The sequence below is a fragment of the Eumetopias jubatus genome, unplaced genomic scaffold, assembly GCF_037043125.1.
Source record: "Eumetopias jubatus isolate StellerSeaLion01/CBP00866 unplaced genomic scaffold, mEumJub1_p1.0 scaffold_8, whole genome shotgun sequence".
NCBI lineage: Eukaryota > Metazoa > Chordata > Mammalia > Carnivora > Otariidae > Eumetopias > Eumetopias jubatus.
In genome coordinates, this window is record NW_028274814.1 from 77,527,497 (window position 1) to 77,539,615 (window position 12,119).

Here is a 12,119-nt window from a genome sequence, read left to right on the forward strand (position 1 = left end):
AAGAGATCACATACTGGGTCACAAATCAGGATGCAACAAGTACAAAAAATTGAGATCATACCATGCATATTTTCTTTTTTTTTCTTTTTTTTAAAGATTTTATCTATTTATTCATGAGAGAGAGAGAGAGGCAGAGGGAGAAGCAGGCTCCCAAGGAGCAGGGAGCCCGATGCAGGACTCAATCCCAGGACTCCGGGATCATGACCCGAGCCGAAGGCAGACGCTCAACCATCTGAGCCACCCAGGCACCCATACCATGCATATTTTCTGACCACAATGCTATGAAACTTGAAGTCAACCACAAGAAAAAATTTGGAAAGATGACAAATCCGTGGAGGTTAAAGAACATCCTACTAAAGAACAAATGGGCCAACCAGGTTATCACAGAAGAAGTTAAAAAATACATGGAAACAAATGAAAATGAAAACATGATGGTCCAAAACATTTGGGATACAGCAAAACCAGTCATAATAAGGAAGTATATAGCAATACAGCCCTACTTTAAGAAGCAAGAAAAATCTCAAATACACAACCTAACCTTACACCTAGAAAGGAGCTAGAAAAAGAACAACAAAGAAAGCTTAAAGCCAGCAGAAGAAGGGAAATAATAAAGATTAGAGCAGGAATAAATGACATAGAAACAACAACAACAATAAAAACCCCGTAGAACAGATCAATGAAACCAGGAGTTGGTTCTTTGAAATAATTAATAAAATTGATAAACCCCTCATCGGACTTATCAAAAAGAAAAAAGATCCAAATAAATAAAATCACAAATAAGAAGGGAGAGATCACAACCAACACCACAGAAATAAGAGAATATTAAAAAAAATTATATGCCAACAAATTGGGCAATCTGAAAAAAATAGATAAATTCCTAGAAACATATAAACTACCAAAACTGAAACAAGAAGAAATAGGCAACTTGAACAGACTGATAACCAGCAAAGAAATTGAATCATTAATCAAAAATCTCCCAAGAAACAAAAGTACAGGGCCAGGTGGCTTCCTAGGGGAATTCTACCAAACATTTAGAGAAGAGTTAATACCTATTCTTCTCAACTGTTTCAAAAAATAGAAATGGAAGGAAAACTCCCAAACTCATTCTATGAGGCTGCATTACTTTGATCCCAAAACCAGACAAAGACCCCATGAAAAAAGAGAATTACAAGCCAATATGCCTGATGAACATGGATGCAAAAATTCTCAACTAAATACTAGCAAATCGAATCCAATGGTACATTAAAAGAATTATTCACCACAACCAAGTGGGATTTATTCTTGGGCTGCAAGGTTGCTCAATATTTGCAAATCAATTGACATGATACACCACATTGATAAAAGAAAGGATAAGAACAATATGACCGTCTCAAAAGATGCAGAAAAAACATTTGACAAAATACAGGATCCATTCTTGATAAAACCTTCAACAAAGTAGGGATATATGGAACAAATACCTTAACATCATAAAGGCCATATATGAAAAACCCACAGCTAATATCCTCCATGGGGAAAAACTGAGAACTTCTCCTCTACAGTCAGGAAAAAGACAGGGATGTATACACTCACTACTGTTATTTAACACAGTACTGGAAGTCCTAGCCAGAGCAATCAGACCAAAAATAATATGAAATGAAATGAAATAAAACAAATAAATGGCATCCAAATTGGCAAGGAAGAAATCAAATTTTCACTATTTGCACATGACATGATACTCTACATAGAAAACCCAAAAGATTCCACCAAAAAATTACTAGAACTGATACACAAATTCAGTGAAGTTGCAGGATACAAAATCAATGTACAGAAACCTGTTGTATTTCTATACACTAATAATGAAGCAGCAAAAAGAGAAATCAAGGAATTGATCCCGTTTACAATTGCACCCAAAACCGTAAAATACCTAGGAATAAACCTAACCAAAGAGGTTAAAGATCTATACTCTGAAAACTATAGAACACTTATAAAACAAATTAAAGGGGACACAAATATATGGAAAAACATTCCACGCTCATGGGATGGAAGAAAACATAAAACATATTGTTAAAATATTTGTACTACGCAAAGCAATCTACACATTTAATGCAATCCTGATCAAAATATCACCAGCATTTTTCACAGAGCTAGAAAAAACAATCCTAAAATTTGTATGGAACCACAAAAGACCCCAACAGACAAAGCAATCTTGAAAAAGAAAAGCAAAGCTGGAGGCATCACAATTCTGGACTTCAAGCTATATTATAAAGCTGTAGTCATCAAGACAGTATGGTATATGCAAACAATGAATCATGGAACACTACATCAAAAACTAATGATGTAATGTATGGTGATTAACATAAAAAGATGGAAAAGCAAAAAAAAAAAAAAAGTATGGTACTGGCACAAAAACAGACACATAGATCAATGGAACAGAATTGAAAACCCAGAAATGGACCTACAACTCTATGGTCAACTAATCTTCAACAAAGCAGGAAAGAATATCCAATGGAAAAAAGACAGTCTCTTCAACAAATGGTGTTGGGAAAATTGGACAGCAACATGCAAAAGAATGAAACTGGATCACTTTCTTACACCATACACAAAAATAAATTCAAAATGGATTACAGACCTAAATGTGAGACAGGAAACAATCAAAATCCTAGAGGAGGACACAGGCAGCAATCTCTTTGATCTCAGCTGTAGCAACATCTTACTAGAAATGTTTCCTGAGGCAAGGGAAACAAAAGCAAAAATGAACTATTGAGACTTCATCAAGATAAAAAGCTTTTTACACAGTGAAGGAAACAATCAACAAAATGAAAAGGCAATCTACGGAATGGGAGAAGGTAATTGCAAATGACATATCTGATAAAGGGTTAGTATCCAAATGTATAAAGAACTTATCAAACTGAACACCCAAAAAATGAATAATCCAATTAAAAATGGGCAGAAGACATGAATAGACATTTTTCCAAAGAAGACATCCAGATGGCTAACAGACATGAAAAGATGCTCAACATCACTCATCATCAGGGAAATACAAATCAAAACTACAATGAGATATCACCTCACACCCGTTAGAATGGCTAAAATTAACAACATAGGAAATAACAGATGTTGGCAAGGTTATAGGGAAAGGGGAACCCTCTTGCACTGATGGTAGGAATGCAAACTGGTGCAGTCACTCTGGAAAACAGTATGGAGGTTCCTCCAAAAGTTAAAAATAGAACTACCCTATTATCCAGGAATTGCACTACTAGGTATTTACCCAAAGGATACAAAACTACTGATTTGAAGGGACAGATGCACCCTGATGTTTATAGCAGCATTATGAACAATATCCAAATTATGGACAAAGCCTGATTTTCCATCAACTAATGAATGGATAAAGAAGAGGTGGTTAATATATATAATGGAATTACTCACTCATAAAAAGAAAGAAATCTTGCCATTTGCAATGACATGGATGGAGCTAGACTGTAGTATGCTAAGTAAAATAAGTCAGATAGAGAAAGACAAATACCATATGATTTCACTCATATGCTGAATTTAAGAAACAAAACAGATAAACATAGTGGGGGGAAAAAAAAAGAGAGAGGCAAACCATAAACACACTCTTAACTATAAAGAACAAATTGAGGATTGCTGGAGGGAAGGTGGACAGGGGGATGGGTTAAATGGGTGATGAGAATTAAGGAAGGCACTTATTGTGATGAGCACTGGGTGTTATATGTAAGTGATGAATCTCAAAATTCTACTTCTGAAACTTGAAAGAGAAAAAAAAAAGAACCCAGTAATTGCAGAAATGTCTCACACACACACACACACACACACACACACACACACACACAACTCAAAATTTGAATGATGGATCAAACAACTGTTTAGATACAGTTTTAGAGAAAATTGATAAATTATATTATTAAATCAAATAAATTGCTCAGATTGCAGTTCTAAGAACAAATAGATTAAAAATATTAGGAAGAGCGTTCTAAGAACGAATAGGTTAAAAATATTAGGAAGAAACAGGAATGATAGAGTGAGAAGATAAAATATGCCTAGACCAGAGTCACTTAAGTTCACAAGAAGTTGAAAAAGAGGGAATATCTTAAAATCTCCCAGGAAGTAATACCAACAGATTAATAAAAATAAAATATAAATCTAGTTATGTAATATCCATTCATCTGTCGATGGACATCTGGATTCTTTCCATATTTTGGCTATTGTGGACATTGCTGCTATAAACATTGGGATGCAGGTGTCCCTTTGAATCATTATGTTTGTATCCTTTGGATAAATGAATGGATAAAGATGTGACATATATATACAATGGAATATTATTCAGCTATCAAAAATGAAATCTTACCATTTGCAATGATCTAGATGGAACTAGAGGGTATTATGCTAAGTGAAATAAGTCAGTCAGAGAAAGACAATTATATATGATTTCACTCATATGTGGAATTTAGGAAACAAAAGAGATCATCATAGGGGAAGGGAGGGAAAAATAAAATAAGACAAAATTAGAGAGGGAGACAAACCATAAGAGACTCTTAAGTATAGGAAACAAATAGAATTGCAGGAGAAGAGGTAGGTCGGGGGATGGAATAACTGGATGTTGGGCATTAATGAACTTGATGTAATGAACACTGGGTGTTATATGCAACTGATGAATCACTAAATTCTACCCTTGAAACTAATAATACACTCTATGTTAATTAATTGAATTTAAATATATTTTTTAAAAAGAGAGAGAAAATAAATCTAGTCATATAATAAAACTGCAAAACACCAAATGCAGAGTACAACAAAGCAACTAGAAAATAAATGACCAATTATCTACATAAGAACGGTAATTAAATTAGAGCTTGCATTATCCATAACAAGAAAGCCATGGTGAACTGAGAGAAACTATATATCTAGATTTCTACACTCAGTGCAACTGTCTTTCAAGTGAGAGAGTTAAATAAAGGCAATTTCTGACAAATAAAAAGAGAACCTAAAATCTACAGTTTCTCACTAAAGGTCCTATCTAAAAACTATACATGGAGCAATAGGGAAATAACCCCAGGTGAAAGATCTGAGATGCAGGAAGGAATGGTGCAGTGATTATCAATGATCGTCATGAAGTAGGGTTGTTGCCACATAATAAATAATGGAGAACATATGTGGCACTCAGCTGATCCTCTGGGATGTCTCTTGACACTGCAGTTATAGAAGTTACATCTTGATAAGGATTTAGAAACAAAGGTCTCATATGCCTAGGGATGCAGTTCTGGTTCACTCTGCAGAAATGTAAGTCAAGGAAGGGAACATTTAATGGGTGTTAGAGAAGGGAGATAAAGAATATGTTATGGTCTAGGGACTAACCACAGCAGCAAGAGCTGTAATTCCCACTAGCTTATCCTTGTAGATTGTGGCAGACACAGAGATAAATTGCCCAGATTCCATTTCAACAAGACCTACTGTGTAGATGCAGGGAGTATAGTTAGCACACACCTTCCAGTGCAGGGAACCACCTTGCCCAAGGTCATGTCCTTCCAGGGACAGACTATACCACTGATTGAGATGGTAGCATAAGCCTGGCTGTCTTGGCCTGGTGTGGGACAAAGCTGATGGTCAATACTCACTCCCAGGCTTCCTAAGCCTTCATCAGGCTTGCATCACAGTTTAACTCCTCCTTCTGCCCAATCATGCTTACTCTCTAATTTTCACAGGTATTAATCTCCAGTAAACTACCTTGCCCCAAAATTCTAACTCAGCATCTGCTTCTGGAGAACTCAAATTGTGATAAAAGATTTCCCCCAAGAAATTATGACCCAAATAATTCTTAAAGGGTTTTGGCACAATGGAATTAAGTTAGTATAAGAAGTATAGAAATCTGAGGGGTAAAATGGGTACGCTACAGTGGGCACTGTCACATACCTCTTAAGGACCTTTTGGATTCCTGTTACATGTTCTCTGCACCTTTTTCTCAGCTTTTACATGCTTTCTTTATAATGGCTTGCACCTCTAATCTTTGAAGGATTCCCCTTGGGTCACAGAAGCCATTTCACTCAGATATATAGAAAGCTGGAATTACTAGATTTTATATTCCAGTTCTTCTCACTTCTTAAACAGTTTCTCTGAGGCTCACTTCTTTAATAAACCATATTTACATGAATCCTTATCTCAAGTCGGCTTCTGGGGAAGGAACTTAAATTATGCAAGCCATAATTTTGGACTTGATGGACCCATCCTGCTTCCAACACAATATCTGATGGGTAAAATGGCATAGTCTAACAAAAACATAATGAGAATATCCTTGAAATATAAATGGAACAGAAATACAAAATGTTGCATAGCACTGAAATAATAAGTCTTCCAATCTCTAGATATAGCTCTGATTAACTTCATATAGGACACTGGGAATTAAATGTGCTCTGTACAACATGGAGGACAAAAGATTTACTCAAGCTTGAAGTGAGTGCGTGGGGTGGGGTTACCCTATTCTTTAGAGAAAGCTAAGAATAAATGAAACTTGCCAACTTTCTAGCCAATAACTTCATGGCTAGAAGAAAGCCTTCTGGAGCAAATATGTCAGGAAATCACAAACAAAACCTCATTAGGAGGCACTGACACAGAGGTGGAAAAAGATGGCGGAGGAGTAGGGGACCCTATTTCAACCGGTCCCCAGAATTGAGCTGGATATCTACCAGACCACTCTAAGCACCCGCGAAACCAGCCTCAGATGTAAGAAGATCTGGATCTCTACAAGCATAATACCGCAGGCGGTTGGTTTTGAGGTAGGAAGCAGGGAGCCCTGATTCCGTGGGCAGATATCAGAAGATAAACGGCAGCGGGAGAGTGCCTGTCCGTGGGGATCCTACACCACCAGTGAGCGACAGCCTCGCCGGCTGGGGACAGGGCACAGACTCGCAGACCGGTAGCAGCGGGGAAAGGACTTTAGGGCAGCCCCCGGGGCGGAAACCTGGAGCGGCGGAGTCGCCCGTGCGAACTGGGAGCAGCTAGCGGTTTTAGAAGTACAAAAGGCAGAGACGTGCCCCGACCTGGAAGCAGGACTGGGGGTGCTGCAGTTTATAGCAGCACGGACAGAAACGGAGACAGTATGGCCTGGAGAGCTCACTGAACAATAGACTGCAGTCTCTCTGCTCTGAGGCAGAAGGTTGGAAATGGTGTCTTCTGCTCTGACTCTCGGAAGAGACGCGGAAAGCCGCCAGAGAACAAAAGCGCCAAAAACTGATTCCCGCTGAGCCCATCCCCCGCCACAGGGGGGCAGGACAACTCTGCCCAAACAGGGTTGCCTGAGTAACAGTGCAGCAGGCCCCTCCCCCAGAAGACAAGCTGGGAAAACAAGAGGCCAGCAACCCTAAAGTCCCAAGAAAACAGGTGCATCATGCCTGGGTTCTGGTCAATAATTTGGACTCTATACATTCCCTCAAACACCCATCAACAGAATGAGTAGGAGGAAGAACCCCCAAAATAGAAAAGACTCAGAGATTATGACTTCTGCTGCAGATTTACAAATGGATGCAGATATAACCAAGATGTCGGAGATGGAATTCAGGTTAGCAGTTTTGAAGACAATGGCTAGAATGGAGAAATCAATTAATGGCAACATAGAATCTCTAAGGGCAGAAATGAAAGCTGAATTGGCAGAACTTAAAAGTGCTATCAGTGAGATCCAATCCAATCTAGATAATCTAACAGCTAGGGTAAGTGAGGCAAAGGAATGAATAAGCGACCTGGAAGACAATAAAATAGATAAAAAGGGAAAAGAGGAGGCCAGGGGAAAACAACTCAGAAATCATGAAAATAGAATCAGAGAAATAAGTGACACCATGAAGCAGTCCAATGTCAGAATAATTGGAATCCTGGAGGGAGTGGAGAGACAGAAAGGACTAGAAGATGTATTTGAGCAAATCGTAGCTGAGAACTTCCCTAATCTGGGGAATGAAACAAACATTTGCATCCTAGAGGCAGAGAGGACCCCTCCCAAGATCAAGGAAAACAGGCCAACACCCCGGCATGCAGTAGTAAAACTTGCAAATCTTAGAACCAAGGAAACCATCTTAAGGGCAGTTAGGGGGAAGAGATTCCTTATGTACAGAGGGAGGAACATCAGAATAACGTCAGACCTATCCACAGAGACCTGGCAAGCCAGAAAGGCCTGGCAAGACATATTCAGGGTACGAAATGAGAAGAACATGCAGCCAAGAATACTTTATCCGGCAAGGCTGTCATTTAAAATGGATGGAGAGATGCAGAGCTTCCACGACCAGCAGAAACTGAAAGAATATGGGACCACTAAGCCGGCCCTGCAAGAAATATTAAGGGGGATTCTAAAAAAGGAGAAAGACCCCAAGACTGATATACAAAAGAAATTTACAGGGACAATCTATAAAAACAACGTCTTCACAGGCAACATGATGACAATTAATTCATATCTTTCAATAATCACTCTCAACGTGAATGGCCTAAATGCTCCCATAAAATGGCACAGGGTTGCAGATTGGATAAAAAGACAGGACCCATCCATATGCTGCCTACAAGAGACTCATTTTGAACCTAAAGATACATCCAGACTGAAAGTGAAGGGATGGAGATCCATCTTCCATGCCAGCGGACCTCAAAAGAAAGCTGGGGTAGCAATTCTTATAGCAGACAAATTAGATTTTAAACTAAAGTCTGTTATTAGAGACACAGAAGGACACTATATCATTCTTAAAGGGTCTATCCAACAAGAAGATCTAGCAATTGTAAATATCTATGCCCCCAACATGGGAGCAGCCATCTACATAAGCCAACTGTTAACCAAATAAAGAGTCATATTGATAACAATACGTTAATTGTAGGAGACCTCAATACTCCACTCTCAGCAATGGACAGATCATCTAAGCAGAAAATCAACAAAGAAACAAGAGCTTTGAATGACACACTGGACCAGATGGACCTCATAGATATTTACAGAACATTCCACCCTAAAACAACAGAATACTCATTCTTCTCGAGCGCAAATGGAACTTTCTTCAGAATAGACCACATACTGGGTCACAAATCAGGTCTCAACCGATACCAAAAGATTGAGATTATTCCCTGCATATTCTCAGACCACAATACTTTAAAACTGGAACTCAATCACAAGAAAAAATTTGGCAGAAATTCAAACACTTGGAAGCTAAAGACCACTCTGCTCAAGAATGTTTGGGTCAACCAGGAAATCAAAGAAGAACTTAAACAATTCATGGAAATCAATGAGAACGAAAACACATCAGTCCAAAACCTCTGGGATACTGCAAAGGCGGTCCTGAGGGGGAAATACATAGCCATCCAAGCCTCACTCAAAAAAAATAGAAAAATCCCGAATTCACCCACTAAATCTACACCTTAAAGAACCAGAGAAAAAGCAACAAACAATGCCTAAGTCATGCATTAGAAGAGAAATAATTAAAATTAGAGCAGAAATCAATGAATTAGAAACCAGAAACACAGTAGATCAGATCAATGAAACTAGAAGTTGGTTCTTTGAAAGAATTAATAAGATCGATAAACCAGTGGCCAGACTTATCCAAAAGAAAAGAGAAAGGACCCAAATTAATAAAATGATGAATGAAAGGGGAGAGATCACGACTAACACCAAGGAAATAGAAACAATTATTAGAAATTATTATCAATAACTATATGCCAATAAACTGAGCAATCTGGATGAAATGGAGGCCTTCCTGGAAACCTATAAGCTGCCAAGACTGAAACAGGAAGAAATTGACAACCTGAATAGGCCAATAACCAGTAACGAGATTGAAGCAGTGATCAAAAACCTCCCAAAAAACAACAGTCCAGGGCCTGATGGATTCCCTGGGAAATTCTACCAAACATTCAAAGAAGAAATAATACCTATGCTACTGAAGCTGTTTCAAAAAATAGAAACAGAAGGAAAACTTCCAAACTCATTCTATGAGGCCAGCATTACCTTAATCCCCAAACCAGGCAAAGACCCCATCAAAAAGGAGAATTTCAGAATGATATCCCTGATGAATATGGATTCCAAAGTCCTCAACAAAATCCTAGCTAATAGGATCCAACAATACATTAAAAGGATCATCCACCACGACCAAGTGGGATTTATCCCCGGGATGCAAGGGTGGTTCAACATTTGCAAATCAATCAATGTGACAGAACAGATTAATAAGAGGAGGGAGAAGAACCATATGGTCCTCTCAATTGATGCAGAAAAAGCATTTGACAAAATACAACATCCTTTTCTGATTAAGACTCTTCGGAGTATACGGATAGAGGGAATATTCCTCAAGTTCATAAAACCCATCTATGAAAAACCCACAGCGAATATCATCCTCAATGGGGAAAAGCTGAGAGCCTTTCCCTTAAGATCAGGAACATGTCAAGGATGCCCACTCTCACCACTACTGTTCAACATAGTACTAGAAGTCCTGGCAACAGCAATCAGACAACAAAAAGAAATAAAAGGTATTCAAATTCACAAAGAAGAAGTCAAACTCTCTCTTTTTGCAGACGACATGATACTTTATGTGGAAAACCCAAAAGACTCCACCCCCAAATTGCTAGGACTCATACAGCAATTCAGTAATGTGGCAGGATACAAAATCAATGCACAGAAATCAGTTGCTTTCTTATACACTAACAATGCAACTGTAGAAAGAAAAATTAGAGAAACGATTCCATTTACAATAGCACCAAAAACCATAAGATACCTCGGAATAAACCTAACCAAAGAGGTAAAGGATCTATACTCTAGGAACTACAGAACACTCATGAAAGAAATTGAAGAAGACAGAAAAAATGGAAAAATATTCCATGCTCATGGATCGGAAGAACAAACATTGTTAAAATGTCTATGCTACCCAGAGCAATCTATACTTTCAATGCCTTCCTGATCAAAATTCCAATGACATTTTTCAAAGTGCTGGAACAAACAATCCTAAAATTTGTATGGAATCAGAAAAGACCCCGAATCGCCAAGGAAATGTTGAAAAAGAAAAACAAAGCTGGGGGCATCACGTTGCCCGATTTCAAGCTATATTACAAAGCTGTGATCACCAAGACAGCATGGTACTGGCACAAAAACAGACATATAGACCAGTGGAACAGAATAGAGAGCCCAGATATGGACCCTCAACTCTATGGTCAAATAATCTTTGACAAAGCAGGAAAAAACATGCAATGGGAAAAAGACAGTCTCTTCAATAAATGGTGCTGGGAAAATTGGACAGCCACATGCAGAAGAATGAAACTTGACCATTCTCTAACACCATACACAAAGATAAACTCAAAGTGGATGAAAGACCTCAATGTGAGACAGGAGTCCATCAAAATCCTAGAGGAGAACATAGGCAGTAACCTCTTTGACATTGCCCACAGCAACTTCTTTCAAGATGCATCTCCAAAAGCTAGTGAAACAAAAGCAAAAATGAACTTTTGGGACTTCATCAAGATAAAAAGCTTCTGCACAGCAAAAGAAACAGTCAACAAAACCAAGAGGCAACTCACAGAATGGGAGAAGATATTTGCAAATGACACTACAGAAAAAGGGCTGGTATCCAAGATCTATGAAGAACTTCTCAAACTCAACACCCAAAAAACAAATAATCAAGTCAAAAAGTGGGCAGAAGATGTGAAAAGACTTCTCTGAAGAAGACATACAAATGGCTAACAGACACATGAAAAAATAAATGTTCATCATCATTAGCCATCAGGGAAATTCAAATCAAAACCACATTGAGATACCACCTTACACCAGTTAGAATGGCAAAAATGAACAGGGAAAGAAATAACAAATGTTGGAGAGGTTGTGGAGAAAGGCTGTTGGTGGGAATGCAAGTTGGTACAGCCACTTTGGAAAACAGTGTGGAGGTTCCTCAAAAAATTTTAAAATAGAGCTACCCTATGACCCAGCAATTGCACTCCTGGGTATTTACCCCAAAGACACAGATGTAGTGAAAAGAAGGGCCATATGCACCCCAATGTTCATAGCAGCAATGTCCGCAATAGCCAAACTGTGGAAAGAGCCGAGGTGCCGTTCAACAAATGAATGGATAAAGAAGATGTGGTCCATATATACAATGGAATATTACTCAGCCATCAGAAAGGATGAATACCCAACG